Source organism: Symphalangus syndactylus, chromosome 15, assembly GCF_028878055.3.
Source record: "Symphalangus syndactylus isolate Jambi chromosome 15, NHGRI_mSymSyn1-v2.1_pri, whole genome shotgun sequence".
NCBI lineage: Eukaryota > Metazoa > Chordata > Mammalia > Primates > Hylobatidae > Symphalangus > Symphalangus syndactylus.
In genome coordinates this window covers 31829926-31847840 of record NC_072437.2, presented here as the reverse complement: position 1 = coordinate 31847840, position 17915 = coordinate 31829926, and the positions used below count along the sequence as shown (strand labels likewise).

At 33.4% G+C, this 17915-nt stretch overlaps 1 non-coding gene and 1 pseudogene across 1 annotated transcript; one reads left to right on the top strand and one right to left on the bottom strand.

The window, feature by feature from the left end:
* Nucleotides 1-13598: 13598 nt before the first annotated feature.
* LOC129464032 (ribosomal protein uL30-like) lies at nucleotides 13599-14347 on the bottom strand (annotated as a pseudogene).
* Nucleotides 14348-17471: 3124 nt separating this feature from the next.
* On the top strand, nucleotides 17472-17539 carry LOC129464258 (small nucleolar RNA SNORD38). Its single transcript, XR_008651497.2, has one exon. It is a non-coding gene; the product is annotated as a small nucleolar RNA SNORD38 (small nucleolar RNA).
* Nucleotides 17540-17915: the final 376 nt, after the last annotated feature.

The following is a 17915-nucleotide window of genomic DNA, read 5'->3' as shown; positions in this document are numbered from 1 at the left end:
AGGATTCAATATATGAAAACATTTTGTGTATTTCAGTGAATATTTTGCTCTCTTTCTTCTACTACACACTTATAATATAAAGCATTTTTTTGTTTGTTTGTTTGTTTGACGGAGTCTCACTTTGTTATCCAGGCTGGAGTGCAGTGTCTGTTCTCGGCTCACTGCAATCTCCGCCTCCCAAGTTCAAATGATTCTCCTGCCTTAAGTAGCTACATGTGAGTAGCTGGGACTACAGGCACGTGCCACCACACCTGGCTAAGTTTTTGTATTTTTAGTAGAGAGGGGGTTTCACTGTGCTAGCCATGATAGTCTGGATCTCATGACCTCGTGGTCTGCCTGCCTCAGTTTCCCAAAGTGCTGGGGTTATAGGAGTGAGCCACTGTGCCTGGCTGCAAACTTTTCAAAATGGATTCTTTTCTTCTTTTAGACAACTTTATTTTTACACTTTGATCATCCTCTGCTTCCTTAAAGCACGTTCTATGGCAAAACACAGTATTATTTTTAAATATCAGATTATTTTCTTCTTTCAGATTTGAAGTTTGTGTATCTATGTGTCCACATGTGCATGTGTTTGCAGATCTTTCTCTCTTATATTGATAAACATAAGGCACTGCATATATTTATCACAATTTATTTGTTTATATCTTTTTTTTTTGTTTTTTTTTTCTCTCTCTTTTTTTTATTTTTTATTTTTTTATTATACTTTAGGTTTTAGGGTACATGTGCACAATGTGCAGGTTTGTTACATATGTATCCATGTGCCATGTTGATTTCCTGCACCCATTAACTCATCATATAGCATTAGGTATATCTCCTAATGCTGTCCCTCCCCCCTACCCCCACCCCACAACAGTCCCCGGAGTGTGATGTTCTCCTTCCTGTGTCCATGAGTTCTCATTGTTCAATTCCCACCTATGAGTGAGAACATGCGGTGTTTGGTTTTTTTGTCCTTGTGATAGTTTACTGAGAATGATGTTTTCCAGTTTCATCCATGTCCCTACAAAGGACACAAACTCATCATTTTTTATGGCTGCATAGTATTCCATGGTGTATATGTGCCACATTTTCTTAATCCAGTCTATTGTTGTTGGACACTTGGCTTGGTTCCAAGTCTTTGCTATTGTGAATAGTCCCGCAATAAACATACGTGTGCATGTGTCTTTATAGCAGCATGATTTATAGTCCTTTGGGTATATACCCAGTAATGGGATGGCTGGGTCAAATGGTATTTATAGTTCGAGATCCCTGAGGAATCGCCACACTGACTTCCACAATGGTTGAACTAGTTTACAGTCCCACCAACAGTGTAAAAGTGTTCCTATTTCTCCACATCCTCTCCAGCACCTGTTGTTTCCTGATTTTTTAATGATGGCCATTCTAACTGGTGTTTATATCTTATAAAACAAAGTGATCAGAAAAATAGCTTAGATGATGCCAGTTTCTCCACTGGGAAAGTCAAGTCTAACATCATCAAAATATGTAAAAACTGGCCATACGCAGTGACTCACACCTGTAATCTCAACATTTTGTGAGGCTGAGGCACACAGATCACTTGAAGTCAGGAGTTCGAGACCAACCTGGCCAACATGGTGAAATCCTGTCCCTACTAAAAAATACAAAAATTAGCCAGGCATGGTGGCGCATGCCTATAGTCCCAACTACGTGACAGGCAGAGGTTGCAGTGATCCAAGATCACTTAAGAGATCAATATAATTTTGAAAATAATTCATATTAGGAAAGCATGAGATATATGGAGAATAGATGCTAACATTCTGAGAAAAACATTTAAAATTCAGTTTTAGTGTAGTAAAAGATGCAATTGGTTGATTAAATATACACTTGACAAGCAAGTGTGTAGTGGGCTTCTTTCCCCGAAAACAAAAATATTCATTATAACAAAAAAGTCCACAATAGAGTGATGTGTGGCTTGTCAGTCAGATCGTCATTTGATTAGCCTGCCTTAATAATGATCTCAATGAGGATAATGAACTTCCTTCAGACCTTCAACTATGTGTCTTAATATTTTCTAGATAATGTATATTATCTGGAGAACAGTTTTCCAAAATATGTTATTGGAATATATTACAACCTTAGGACTTCATGAATTACATAAAACACAATTTTTCAGGTATTTGAGGGTTTGAAATTTGTTCTGATGGGTATTTTTCATTTTCATTATATTCTTATGAGATGAAATACAAATACTGATGCCATTTAAAAACATTATTAAAGCAGTGGTACAATCAGATTATTAAATTAGCTTCCACAATCAGGCAGAAATATATTGAAAGCTGCCTTCATTTATTTTCTCTGCTAGTTTGAGCTTCAGTTTCCTTATATCTAAAATTTATAATAATAATAGTATCTAATTCATAAGGATGTTTTGAGGATTTGATGAAGTAATAAGAGTAATCTCAGTAACTGTTTCACAGGACTAAATAATTTTGAATGAATAGATTTTTCATTTACATTATTGATGATAAGGATTGCTTAAATGTTCTCTCTCTAATTATTAATTTATTTATCATATTGGAGACCAACTGGGCTAGTTAGAATATATAGTGACTAATGGAAGGGTAGTAGTTCTTTTCTATATAATAGCCTAATAAAGAATTTTTAAAATGTCATCTGGAATAAAGGCTAATAACCATGAAAGGTGTCTGGTACTTCTATTGCTGAGGCCTTCCATTAGGCCAAGGAGGAAAATGTGAGGCTCTTTATGCAGGATAGAGAAACTTGTGCTTTCACTTCCCCCCTTACAATATGGAATGAGATGGTGGATATTTTAATGGGAGGACTGTAAAGAAAATGATGCCTAAGTTATACAGCACTTTCACAGAACACATTTGTCACTGGCTTGTTCTTTAAGTTACTTCAGACAGTTCATTTTTCACCCCCAAACTGAACAGTTTCAGGTCTTTCTCTTCCTTTCTCACTCTCTCTCTCTGAATGCTTGGTATGAGTGCTTTGCATCTGACATTTCAGGCGCAGTGCATTTTTGTAGTGAATAGTGTTCTTGTGTATTCATGACAGAGCCTCATGTATTTACGACTGTTTTTCTTTCCTCAATCTCTGACCAAGAAGAGAACGAGACCTTATGAATGCCAAGTGACCAGGAGATATAAATACCAAGTTGGTCTGAGTGACACAAGAGAGGTGAATTATTGAACATAAATGGATCATGTCAGCAAAGAATTGTGACTGGAATTTGTAATGGTTTATATTCTTTTTCCTTTTTAGTAATCACAGATGGGAAAAATACAGATACCATATTTAAACCTTTAAAGCAGAACAATAAATAATTACTAACCAAATAAAATCAACATCTTAGTAGCATATTCTGAATAATTAAAATGAAATCTGTGAGGTAAAATATATGTCTTACTTGCTTTTAATTTTATATAAATATTTAAACATTGACTTTTTGACTCACAAGATAATTAAGCCCCATAAGTAAACAAGTCATTATTGATAAAATTAAAGGGCATATAGGTTTGTTCATATAAACGTCCTTATTATTCTAGTAAAAATTGTTTAGGTTCTTGTTAGTTTATGTATATAGTAATAATTATATATGTATAGGAATGTATATGCACACACACACACCATATATAGTAAAAAGAATCTATACTCTATATATAGTATGTGTGTGTATATGAATATAGTATGTGTGTTTGTGTATATATATATATAAACAAGAACCTAAACACTTTTACATTTTTTAAAACAGTTTTGCTCATATATATAATTACAACTATACAAAAATTAACAAGCTGTGAAATGCATTATAGTTATATTTATTTTAAATACATCTTTATTTACATATTGTTTACTCATTAAGATCAATGTGTTCTCATTCATTGATTCAACAAAGAGCATATGTAATTAGTTGGTTAATGTGAAATTTTTAAAGTTCAGTTTATAATTACCTAATGTTACAGAATGAGGAAATAAAAGCTAACGGCCTACTTCTAGAAAATTTCCTACATAAGTTATGTCTCCTTTCTTAATGAGAGAATGAGGGAGAGAAAAACTGTTTAAACGTTGGTATTTTTGAGTAAATCAGAAATAAGAATGCTAACTGCACTGGTCATCAAGAGTTGTTAGTACTTAAAAAAATTCATTAGTTACTACTAAACTAGTAGTTAGTTGCCCAAACAAAAGAAAACAAATTGAATGATAATAGTTATGTGTCAATTCTGTAAGTGTTTCCTTGAAAGAGAAAAGAGCACCAGCTCCTTCTTCTGAAGTAATAGCCTTTAGATAACAAGATTAGCATAATTTGGAAAAATTCATAGTCCCTATGGACAAAAGCCAAGAGGAGGAGTATCATAAATACCTGAGGCTTCATTACAAAATAGGATTTCAGTAGTTGTCTTATGTTTATCCTGTTCCAAAATTATTGGAAACTCATTCTCTAATTATACTTTGAACTGGAGGTGGGGACATCAATGGCTTAAAATTGTCAATAAATTATACTGGGAACAATTAATATCCACATTCATCATTAAACATTCATCCCCAGCATTAATTTGACCTAGTTGTGTGAAATGAAGCCAAAAAGAATAAGAGAGTTAGCACCACTGATTTACCACTTCCTTCTTGGTTAATTGTTATTTCATAAGTAATCTTTTTACCATGCACCTTCTTCCCTTACTTCCCCACCCCCATACGAAAACATATTTCTTGGAGCATACTACTGTTGTTCAACTTGATTTAGATAATTTGGTTTTCTAAATAAAAGTTATTTATGTGATTAGTCAAACACTGTGCAAATGGCACATATACAAAGGTACTAAAGTAGACATGTCCCATTTATAAAATAGTAGGGAGATCATAGTACTCAAGTCAAATTTTCCCATGGTGTCAACTGAGGAATTAGAAGTCTAAAAATAGCTGTGTGCAGATTAATGATATTCTATGAAATTGTTTTAATAATTCAATTCACTATTCAAAGTGGCCTACATAAGATCTTATGTTTCAGAGCATCTCTATCCAATAGAATTTTTTGTATTGATGGAAGTGTTACATAATCCGTGATGTCCAATGTAGTAGTTACTAGCCATATCAACATATTGAGCACTTGAAACATGGCTTGTGTGACTGAACACTTGAATTTTAAACTGTATTTTCTATTAATTAATTTTAAATTAATTTTAAATATACATAGATAGCTTTTGGCTATTATATGTAGATATTTGGGGTTATATGTATTACATACAGTATATGTAATACATTCTAAATATATAAAATGTCATTTACATTATATAATAGAAAATATAGATAGAATATATATACACAAATAGAACTTTAGGCTTACAAAAAGGCTGCTAACACTAACACTTTACTTAGCTTTACTACAATTTTTTAAACAAAGTAATTAACATTTATATCATATTATTAATTAAGCTACAGTTGGCCTTCCACATCCTTGGACTGGAACAAACATATATGAAAAATATTCAGAAAACAAAACCAAAAAATAGCAATACAACCATAAAAAATACAAATAAGGAACCAACACAATATAACAACTATTTATATAGCATATGCATTGTATTAGGTGTTATATGTAATCTAGATATGATTTAAAATATAGAGGAGGATGTGCCTATATTACATGCCAGTAGTATGCCACTTTACATAAGGGACTTGAGCACGTGGTCATTGTGGTATCTGCAGAGGTCCTGGAAACAATCCCTCATGGATACAGAGGAAAGACTTTATAGTCTTTTTTCAAGGTTACCAGGTTTTTTCACTCATGCCCTTTTGTTTTTCTTCCTGAATCCAAAGCATGCTTCTGTGTTACATTTAGCTTTAATTTCTCCTTAGTCTCTTCTAATTAGTATCAGTCCTTAGTTATTCTTTGTATTTAATGACTGACACTTCTGAAAAATAATTGTTAGGTTTTTGTTATTGTTGTCATTTTGGTGGACTGCCCTTCGTATTGGGATATTCTCCCGTAATTAGACTGAGATTGTGCCCTTTAGGCAAGATCATCATATTATAGAAGTGATGGTCTTAGTATATCGTATCAGGTGATACAAGGTGTTGGTATTTATTATTATTGTTAATCCTGTTCAACTGGTTGAGGGAATAATGCAAGGTGTTTTGTTGTTGTTGTTGTTGTTGTTGTTGTTGTTGTCGTTGTTGTTTTTGAGATGAGTCTTGCTCTGTTGCCAGGCTGGAGTGCAGTGGCATGATCTCAGCTCACTGCAACCTCTGCCCCCTGAGTTCAAGCAATTCCCCTGCCTCAGCCTCCTGAGTAGCTGGGATTACAGGCACATGCCACCACATCCAGCTAATTTTTTGTATTTTTTAGTAGAGACGGGGTTTCACCATGTTGGCCAGGATGGTCTCGATCTCCTGACCTCATGATCTGCCTGCCTGGGCCTCCTAAAGTGCTGGGATTACAGGTGTGAGCCACCATGCCTGGCCAAGATTTCTTCGCAATAAAGGTATTATGTTTTTCCTTTGTAATTAATAAATACTTTAGGAGAGGTAATTTGAATATATGCCAATATCATATTTTTTCTCATATGTATGCTCAATAATTTTATCACTTATTGGCCGGGGAGGGTGGCTCACACCTGTGGTCCCAGCACTTTGGGAGGCTGAGGGGGGTGGATCATGGGGTCAGGAGGTTGAGATCATCCTGGGCAATATGGTGAAACCCTGTCTCTACTGAAAATACAATAACTGGCTGGGCGTGGTGGCTTGCACCTGTAGTGCCAGCTACTAGGCAGGCTGAGGCTGGAGAATTGCTTAAACTCAGGAGGCAGAGGTTGCAGTGAGCTGAGATTGTGCCATTGCACTCCAGCCTGGCAACAGAGCAAGACTCTGTCAAAAAAAAAAAAAAAAATTACCACTTATTTATTTAAATCATCAGAATAAATGCATAGACATTTATTTCATTCTATATATTATAAATATATATTTATCTTATTATTCAAATTATTTCTTTCTTGGCCTTTGGGAATTACATAAACATAATTAACAAATGGTTGGTTGTACAGTCATATGATTGAATAATATGTATTAAACTCAACTTTTAATCTTTTTAGTGTTTAATAATATTGAACACATGTAATAACTATTTAACAATATAGAAAATTTAAATAAAATATGTTACATTTCCAAAAATATTCAAATATTGCTGAAGTTAAAAAATCCATTGGGATTTTGAAGGTATCATGTAAGAATATTCTATTATTTTGCATTATGGAAAATTAATCTCAGAATAAACTAGTTAATGGGGAAGAATGTACAACTGCAGAATCAGGAAAACAAGTTCAAGATGAGTCTGTTTTGATAATACATGATAATAATTCAATCTCTTCCTTTTTTTCCACTTCTTCCTCCTGTTTCTTTCTTCCCTGTTTTATCTATTTTCTAAGTACACATATACACATATACATAAATGCATATACATAAGTTAATACCTTATCTCCAAAATCTTATTTTATTTACCATTAAAGGGGATACCCTAATATTCTTTAAATACTTTTGTCCTTGGTGCATTATTTATCTAAATGGTATGCTATGATCTTTTCAGTAGTAACTCATAATAATTTGCTCTCATTTAGTTTGCAGGGAACTTTAAAGCCTAAGTAATATTTTTACTATATTGCAATAGCCAGTAATTCCTTATTATGTAAACTGTACATTTTTTTATTCTAATGGCTTTAAAATATTTAATGAAAAGTAAGCTTACAATTATTTAAAGTCCCGATCAAAATACAAATGTAGTTTACTTAAGAATTCTGTAGTTTTACTTTGCAGAAAGTGTTTTGCTGAGTCTTTAGAAGTTCAAATTTAGATAACGTATTACAAAACCATATTTTGTCATGTTTGAACAATACATACTAATCCAGTTTACCTGTATTTCTAACAAAATAAAATATTACTAACAAAAGAGTTCAGGTTTTAGTTTCATTGTCTACATAAAACAAACTTGGAATATTAATGTTGCTATCAAGTGATACATGGGCTTGCTGCCTGGTGCACATAGAGGCCAATCTCATGGCATTGGCTTTTGAAAAAAAGGAAAGCTTTATTGTGAGTCAACTGGCAAGGAGACAAGATAAAATGCTAAAATCTGTTTCCTCGGCTGGGATTTGGGTTGGGTTTTCTAAGCATAGGGCACTGAGGTATAATCTGATTGGATCTTACAATAAGGTGATGCCAGGAGGCATGACCTGATCGGATTCTGCCATGGGGTGACTCTAAAGCTTGATCTGATTGGATCTTGGATCCTGCTAAGTGCTGTTTGCTTCTTAATTCTGTCTCTGCTCCTTTGTCCCAAAACTTAGGTCCTCCCCTGTGATTGCACAGTTGCTTCATCTGGGCATACTCAGCTTAGATGACCTTCAATCTGGGGGTCCATGACAACTAAAAAACAATTCACAACTTTGTTACATAAAAGTTGAATAAGATTGGTCTGATGTAGATAATAGTGTGCTCATGGTGACAGTAGGTAAAGGAGAAGGTGGGAAGCACAGAAATTGTTTAAATAGAAAATTCTGAAATACAGCCTGAGGGAAAATGTATAAGCAAGGGTCTTTCCATGAAATAATTTGTCCTCCTAGACGCACACATCTGAATATAATTGGGAAAAGTAATTACAATCCTGTTCTTCTCTATATTTAAAAAGCACGACACCATTTAACTGCTCCTTTAGAATGAATCAAAATTTCAGAATTTCCAATGCGATTTAAGAGTATTGCTTTTATACCTTGGAACAAATAGAAACCTTAGCAAGGAACATAATATTAAGTATTTTATTTTGCTTAAATTTCTAATACTTGAACCACTTGGAACTAAATGTATACTCACTAAAACTTTTGCAATGACTATTTCTGAGAATATAACAACAGGAACCACACAAATTGGATTCACTTAGTATCTTTTTATGCATTTGCTTAATGAAATAAAAAGGAACCTCTGCTTTATTTATTACAGCTAATACATTTTAAAAGTTACAATCTTCAAATTTGAATGGAATGTTAAATGGTTTGGCACAAACATGAAGTCAAGAGTTTTGCAATGAAGCACTATATTGCAGTAACATCCTGCAATATTTTTGCAGGATTAAATAAAAATTGTATTCAGTGGTAGAAAAGGCATAAGAACAAATCAAAATAAATCAGGAAACACTTTGAAATTATTATTGCAATATTGCAAACACTTTGAAATTATACATTTACATAAATGTACACCATACACATTTTTTAAAATGTTGGTATCATTGGAAACTACCTATAATGTTGTTTTTAGTATGCTATTTTAAGTTAGGTATGAGGAACTCAAGCAATTGACTAATGATTTAATTCATTTTCTTATAAGCATCAAGCACAGTATTAGGTAGTGTGAGCATAAAAATCATTCTCAGCTTTTTTTTTCCCTGACAGAATGTTTAAAATTATTAAGAAGAAGACAGAAAAATGACAAGAAAAATATAATATGCTGTGCATATTATCACACATATGAGGTGTAGGTAAGCATAAGTTTATTGAGATTTAACAGATGGAAAATTGACCACCATTAAAAACAGATAAAATTACTACAGTGGAAGAGGCTATCCCAAATGCAAAAGGCGAGAGACCATTTGGTTAGGTTCAGAAAATAAATTCTATATTAATATTTGAACATATTTGACTCTAGCTAAACTAGAGCATTTGTCAAAAAAGAGGGGAGGCTATAAAAATAATCTAGTTAATTTCCAAGTTAACAAACTTTGGAAAATTAGATACATTTCCTGGTAATTTGGTGTGTGATCAGAAGTTTCTAACATAGTAGATTTCAATTGCCATTTAGATATTCAAGAAGAGAGGAAAAATAACTGCAATACTGTTGATTGAGAGTTAACCTCATGCTGACTTGCAATGGATACCAGTGAAACAGAAATAGGTAAGCCAGCTGTTTGACATAGTATAAAAATTTTCAACACCAATTATTAACTACCAACCTGAATGTAGACCCTTTGAGCAACAAATATTGTCTCCTCGTTTCAAAAATAAAATCTTGTACCAGCTTCAAAATGGTTCAGGCTTCTTTCTATTGCACAGTGAGTGCTCTTTGGAATAAACAGAATGTTTCTTTTCATTTCACTACTTATCTCATCCCCAACCATTTTTTTCTAAATTTGCAACTATCAGCAAACACACTGGTAAGACATGCTGACACATTGCTTCCCATAAAATATACTTCATATGCAGAACTGAATGTAAGGCAAAAAGTCAGTGGAGATCAGGAAGAAATACAAATCTATGTCTACCATCTGATAATAGGGTCAAATAGCGAAACATTGAGGAAAAAATAATATTTTCATCACAATTTATCAGAGAACAAAACATTGAAATTTGGATGTTGGGCCAAGAGTTTCATTTAACACACATATCCAGGATGAACTAAAGTATTTAAGTATCATCAAATTGGAAGAGAGAGGGGCCCAGAAAAATCTTTATCAAGTTTCTACTAAAACATAGGGTTTGGAATAATTTGTTCTTATCTGAACATGAATAAACGCAATGATAACAACGAGGGAAACAGATGAAACTGTATGAAAATCTCTTTGTTGCCAGAGTTATTTAATACAACAATTAGACAATAATTCTAGAACTCTATTAGGCATCTTTGATAATTTGCAAGATTCCATGGCTTTTGAGAAAGAGAATTAACATTTTATTTTTGAGACGGGGTCTTGCTCTGTCACCCAGGCTGGAGTACACTGCCTAGCTCACTGCAGCCTAGAACTCCTGGGTGCAAGTGAGCCTCCTACCTCAGCCTTCAAGTTGCTGGAACTGCACGTGCACACCACCATACCTGGCTAAGAACTAACCATTTAAAGAGAATATACAGTAAGGTAAGGAGCCAAGATAAGTGAAAATTGGAAATGGTAAACACAAAGCACCAGTGACCTAAAAAGTCCAACAGCAAAATTAAAAAACATAATATAAGTTGTAAAATTAATACTGATACATAAAATATGAATCAGGAACATGCAGAAGAGATCTCTCTAAATGCAAGTAGAAAATCCTTTTAAAAAGAAGGAGGGATGAGGTGATATATATGGAAAAAGGCAGAAACCTAACATCAGAATGCAGGCACTTTGGAAAAGTGAATAAGTGTAATCACACTGAAAGCTATAAAACAAATATTTCCAAGATGATTAAGGAGCCACCTTTTTAAGAAGCAATTTATTACTATATTTCCCCAAAAAAGCAATCAAGATCTTTAGAGGGCCTGGAAATATATCATATATACATTTTTACATAGTTGGATAAAATATCATAATACGTCAAGTAAAAATGTTTTTTATCAAATGAACAAGTACTGGATTGAGAAATCTTGATTTCTCAACAATATTTATATAAGAATGTAGGGAATATTTATATAAGAATGTTATCAGATCTTAAACAACAAAGTTTATGACACATGAAATTAACATCCACCCAAATTCTCTTGAAATAAATGGAGGCCATGAAAATGTCTTTATAAATGCAAGAACCTAGAAAATCTGACATTTACATATGGTATTTGAAGAAAATGGAGGTATGATAAAGGCAAATGGGTTATAAACTGGGAGTACTAACTCAGGATTGAGAAATGGACTATAGCTGGGCAAGGGAACATGGAATTTGGTCAAAATATATTTGTAAATTGGAAGTAAAATTAGCTTAAATAATAAAATATAAGTAACACATATATAATACTAAAATCCACAATAAGGGCACAATTGTCAGCCTCAGATTTTATTTTTTAAATGTGAGAAAAGCATAGAACAAAAAGATGTGAAGGTGATTGTGCAGATGAAGTGCTCAAAACTATTCTGTCATTTTTTTCTCTCAATAATATGATATAAATAAGTAGCGAGGTGAATTCTTGCAAACTCCTCGTGATGCAACTTAAATAAGCAGGTATATCTACCCAAAACACGGAATATAAGAACATGAGTTATTTCACTGTATATTTCTTGCCTGGATTAGTATAATGTTTAAAGAGATCACACTTATGTGTCAGGAGCCTTTATGATAGTTCTTTGATCTCCAAAGCTTTAGAGCTGAAAAGATTTGGAAGCTGTTGTCAGTAACGGCAGAGAAAAAGCTGCCATCGTATTTGATATCCCTTTGATATTTGGCCTCTTTTTAGTTGTATGGATTCAGAAATCTTTTAGGGTCATGCAGTGATATACAGTGGACGATACTTTTGTCTTAAAATCTAGATAAAAAGTATATTTTTAAAATTTATTATTGAATATCTTTAGTCCCAAATTATAAAATCCTAATATTATTTAAAATATAGTTTTTCTTGTATGCTTTGGTCTTTTAATGAGTATAGACGAAATAAAATAGTTCTCTGTCACAACTCCAGTTTTGTTATAATTCCAGTCAAAAGGATTGGAGTACATAATTTTTGCTGAGAAATTATGTAATGTAGATAAAACATAACAACAATGCACTAATGAAATATCAATGGCTAAGCAAATGTTTCTCCCTTAGTTTTATTTCTCTAATTCATTTAGAACTAATGAAAGTTGAATTAGAAGGCAAGATGAAACAAAGATTTTAAATTAATTTATCAGAATCATTACTAAAGTGATCATTTCTTTGGATAAATTAATTAAATAGAGAAATAGAAAAGTAAATGAGGTGAAGGAAAATTTCTCTGAAGGGTATTCTTTAATAATTTTATTTTTAGAAAGACCTGTTTTCTCCAAGAAATAATCTAACCTATTTTAAAATTTCTAGGTAATGCATTATTTACTAGGCTTAGCCTTAATATGCACTAAGGCTTCAAACTTTAAAAGACAGAAAAATGGAATTTATGTCTTTGCCCTTAATAAACTGGAATGTCAGGAAAGAGGACAATGTTCTATGCATTCCAACAAGAAAAAGACAACTCTTTGTTGAGAAGTATCATTTGTATAAAACGTAGTATCTGAATTTTCTTCTAAGTTCTTCTCAAAAATCAAATATATAACTCTGTGCCAATTTACTTTTCATTTGCTCATTTCCTTTATACATTCTTTCCACAAAAACTTGCTTACAACCCCCAGCCAATTCAATATTTTCACTATTCTCATTGTCCATCAGATTATAAAAATCTCTTTTTTTTTTTCACAGCGGAAACAAGTGAACATTTATTTAGGTGCCCTTTTTCCTATGCGTACTTCAAGTATTTTTCAAAACAAGGCACCAGGAATCTCCAGATTGAATTATGTCCCTGGGCTAGATCATCTGCTGCCGGAGTCTTAGGGAGCCTTGTACAAATGCTAGAGTTACTCATTTACCAACATTAAATACTAGGAGACAAGATGCAACAAAGCCGGACTCCTTCCTCCGTGGAATGTGCTGATTTCAGAGGAGGCGGCAGCCAATGTAGAAAACACTGGAATTTTTCCTTGGAACTGGACTGTGATGACAGGTGCTTGCCATGAAAATAACCTACTGTCTTTTCTTTGACCCTTCCTTTCTAGTTTTTGAAGACTAAAGCAGGAAATAATCTTCTCTGAAGATACTTGATAAAAATTCCCAAAAAAGCAAAAACACATGCTTCCACTTCACTGATAAAAATTTACTGCAGTTTGGTACCTGGGTCTAGTTCAGCTGGTGGATGAGCTGATTAGTGCGTTCACCCTGATAGCCAGGTGAGCCATCTCCTTGAGGAAGCCCACTATATTTTTGGTAGCATGACAGGCCACTGAGAGGTGGAAAGGGTGCAAGAACCATGAGATCGCCTGGCAATGCTTCTCTGGGAAGGCAATTTCATGAATGAGGTCTTCCAAGCAAATGACACCAAACTTCCTCAAGTGCTCCTCAATCACTGTGTTGTCTGTTAGAGGAATGGTCTTATTCTTGAACTTGGCTTGTCCATGTTTCAAAATGAGTTCCCGGACAGATTTCAGATTTGGAAATCCTCAGGTCACATAAGGTTCCACTAAAAGCAGCATTTTTAGGATCTGGTGGGTGACATTTACAAAGACACCACTAAAACTTTTCCTTAGGTGAAGTCTTGCAATGGTTTTCCGCACCAGTAAACTCATGCCATCAATCCTTTTGATGCCTACGACAAAGGCCAAGGAATGTTTATCTGGCAATTCCAAAGTATGAGTTTTCACTTCTAGTCATCTGAGATGCACCTTGTCACGTTTCTGCTGTCAGAAATCATGTAGGAATGATTCCAGTTGCTTAAACCTGAGCCCTTTTCCTTTCCTCTGCTCCTTTGCCAAAAGTGCCTGCTTTGCCTGGGTGGCTTTGAGGGCTTGATAAGCCTCCCTCTTTTTCAGGAGATTTTCTGGAACCAAAGGGATTGTTCTTTGCTCTTGCTCCGCCATTTTTCTAGTGTTGCAGCTCAAAAATCTCACACGTTATAAATTAACTACACATTTTAAAAACTGCATTATATAATATGTATACGAAAGAATATAATAGATATATATACCGTAAAATGTGGTAATAAAATGAACAACTGTGAAGCCACCACTCAGCCTAAGAAATATATTATCAAAATCCTGGCATTTACTTTTGTATTGCTGTCCATTAAATTATTCTATCTAATCCAACAGGCTGTCACAATATGTTATTAAATTTTGTATTTGTCATTAACTTTCCATGCAATACAATGTTTAGTGTAGGTTATTTTTTAAACTTCATATAAACATTTTAGTATTTATGCTAATTGCTTCTTCATGCAACATTAAATATAGTACAAGTGTCCAAGTTTTAGTGTTTTGCTATAATTCATTTGTTTTTTAAGCAATAAAAATTATATTGTCTAAATATTTCACATTTTATTCATCCATCTTCCTGTTGATAGACATGTAACATGTTTCTTCTCAGATTCTGCTCCTGTCAATAATATCACTCTGAATATTCGTGTACAGGTCTCCTGTTCTATACACACATGGTTTCCCTAACATATATCCCTAGGAGAGAAAATACCTGTACAAGGTCATGCCACATTGTTTTTAAATTTTTAAAGCAATACATACTCTTCAACCCTATTTTCTATAATGCATATTTTTCTCAGATTTTTTTTTACGTGTGTATTGCAGTTTATTAAAAGAAACTGTAGGCAGGAAGAAATTGGAAGAGTCTCCCGGTCGGTGTAGGTCCCCCAAACAGAAACTGTAGTCCCCCAAAACTGGAGACTGTTACATCAATGCATGGATTGTATTTAATTCAATGAGTTTCTACTACTGTCTGTATCTATGCAATATCACCCAAAACAAGATGTAGATAGAATATTTCCATCACCTCAGAAAGTCGGCTTGTGTCACTTTGAAGTTGATCCTTCTTTCTACCCACTGCAACTTTCTGATTTTTAATCGCTTAGAGTAATTTTGCCAAAAAGTTGCCCTTTATACAAAGTATATATGAACTCATGAAGTTTATGTTATTTAGTATCTGGCTTCTTTTAACTTATTCTTTGACTTTTATCTATCGTTACATCAATTAGTAGTTCCTTCCTTTTTTATTGCTAAGTATTATTTCACCAAATAAACATGACAAAATATTTTAACAGATGCAAAAGGATTATTGATGTAAGTTAATTAATGTAATGTCCCAGCTACTTGTGATGCTGAGGTGGGAGGATCATTTGCGCCCAAGAGGTCAAGCCTGCAGGGAGCAGTTGTACCACTGCACTTCAGCCTAGGTTACGGAGCAAGACACTGTCTCATAAATAATAAAAATACATTATAAGAGCTCATATTATATAGATGTTCAACAAATTTGTTTTGTTATTTTGAACATTTTAATAAAAATAAGTGGTCCACATTTAGTAGTACCAAGGTAATATGTGGAGACTTAGTTTTAGTTAATTTTAAGATGAGAAATTATCTTCATTCATTGATTTTTTAAAAGTATCTATTATGGTTTAGGTGATGAGAAAATGTACATAAACAATAAATAAGAATCTTATTAATTTTACAGTATTTGAATTTGAAGTATGGTTTTGCTAAAAATAAAAATAAACTCTTGATGCTCTATTGATGAGAATTGTTTAATTCTCATCTCTTTTATGTATTCTTAAGTATATATTGAAGGCTCATCTACATAAATTAAGGACATTTAACTTGCTCTGGAATCATTGTGAAAATAAATGTCTTCATTTCCTAATAGCTATATAACTCACAAAAATAAGAGAAAGTAAATTTTAAATAAATTTGTATCTACAAATTGATTTATGTTTGTACTATCTTAGGACACAACAATATTTCATAAATCAAATATCAATGATAAAAATATGTACTCCACATTAAAGCTTTAAAAGTAAGGTGTTGCATTGAGATTACTTTCTACACGTACCCCCTTCAAAGATGTTTAATAATATTTCACACTTAAATGAAGACATACAAATGATACAGTTAACACACTCTCTCTCTCTCTCTCACACACACACACACACACACACGTATATACATGTTCTTTTTAAAATTCAGAATAAAAATAGCAAATAAATCTTTGAGGGGAAAAAAGAAAAAAAAGCTCTTTATATGCCAAATTACTGAGAAAATATTCAGCTATTTTTTTACTCTTTTTTTCTTTTATACAGTGAACCTCAGGTGTAAACTTCTTGCAGCATTTTGATCAGATTTAGAAAATAGTTGAAAGAGGAAGAACAAAGGGAGATGATACAAATGGCAGAAAACTTAAGGCATCTTTGGCTGAAAAAATAACCTGAATCAAGAAAATGTAATTATTGATGGTCATTACACTTTGAAGAAAATAAAGTGGATTGAGGAGCCAGATATGACTGGGCAGGAAATTAGATAGGTTAGACAAGATGGCCTCTCTAAAGCGGGCTATTGAGCTGATACTTGAATGATAAAAAGGAGCAGGCTATCAGATGTTATGAGTCAAGTGTTTTTCAGAAAGAGGAAAAGAAAAAACAATGGAAATAGGGATAAACCATTAGAGAAAATGTGAGAAGGCTTACATGGTTGGAACAAAACGAATAAGGGTAAGTTTCAGAAGAAGAGAATAAAGACAGGGAAATATAAGGTGGGATGAGATAAAGAGTTTATACCTTATTTTGAGTAATGAGAAACAATTATTGGGTTTTATGCTGGATAATATTTGTAATCTGAATCAGAATGTGAAGATTACTGCAGCTGTCTTGCAGGTCGTCAATAGTTTTGGGAACAAGAGAATGTTTTGGGAACTGTTAGCAGGTTACTGGAAAGTTTATGTAAAAGATGTTATATACTTTAAGTAGGATCCAGGCAGTAGTGTTTTAAGAAATAGTCCAGTCTGGATACTTTCTGAAAGAATTAATAGCAAGATCACATAAGGATACAATGACTGGAAGGATCAAGGAGAAAGCCTAGTGCTTTGGTCTGAGAGACTGGGTAAATTGAAGTAGTATTAACTATGGTGTATAAAACAGACAAAAGCAATTTGTGGGTGGATAAACATCAGAATTTAATATTCAAAATTCAAGACCAAATATTGGAATTAATAAATTCATCTCAGTGATGAAACTTTGTCAAGTTACGCTACTGACATGAAGTGATGAAACAGTATATCTGAGGAGAAAAAAATAAATAAATTCACCTATTGGGAAAGTGTTGTTGGAGGAGAGAAAAATGACAAGAATTGAAAACATTTGTTCTTTGTCACTTTGTGGTCTGGCGTAGACAGAAGAGCAAAGGTACAAAGAGTCATCAGCTGATAAGCCTTGAGGGATACTAAAAGAGTGCAGTAACGTGGAAACCAATGCCAGTGATTCTAGAATAAGAGTGTTAACTGTGTGAATGCTGGTGGGAAAGTTGAATATGGGTAATAGACTTGAAAAGACAATATGGTGCACATTGGTGACCCTATAATAAATTTCAGAGGTGTAGTGACAAGGATGAATGGAGGAGATTGAAGAGAATGTGCAGTGGATGAATGGGGAAATTGTATCTCAGT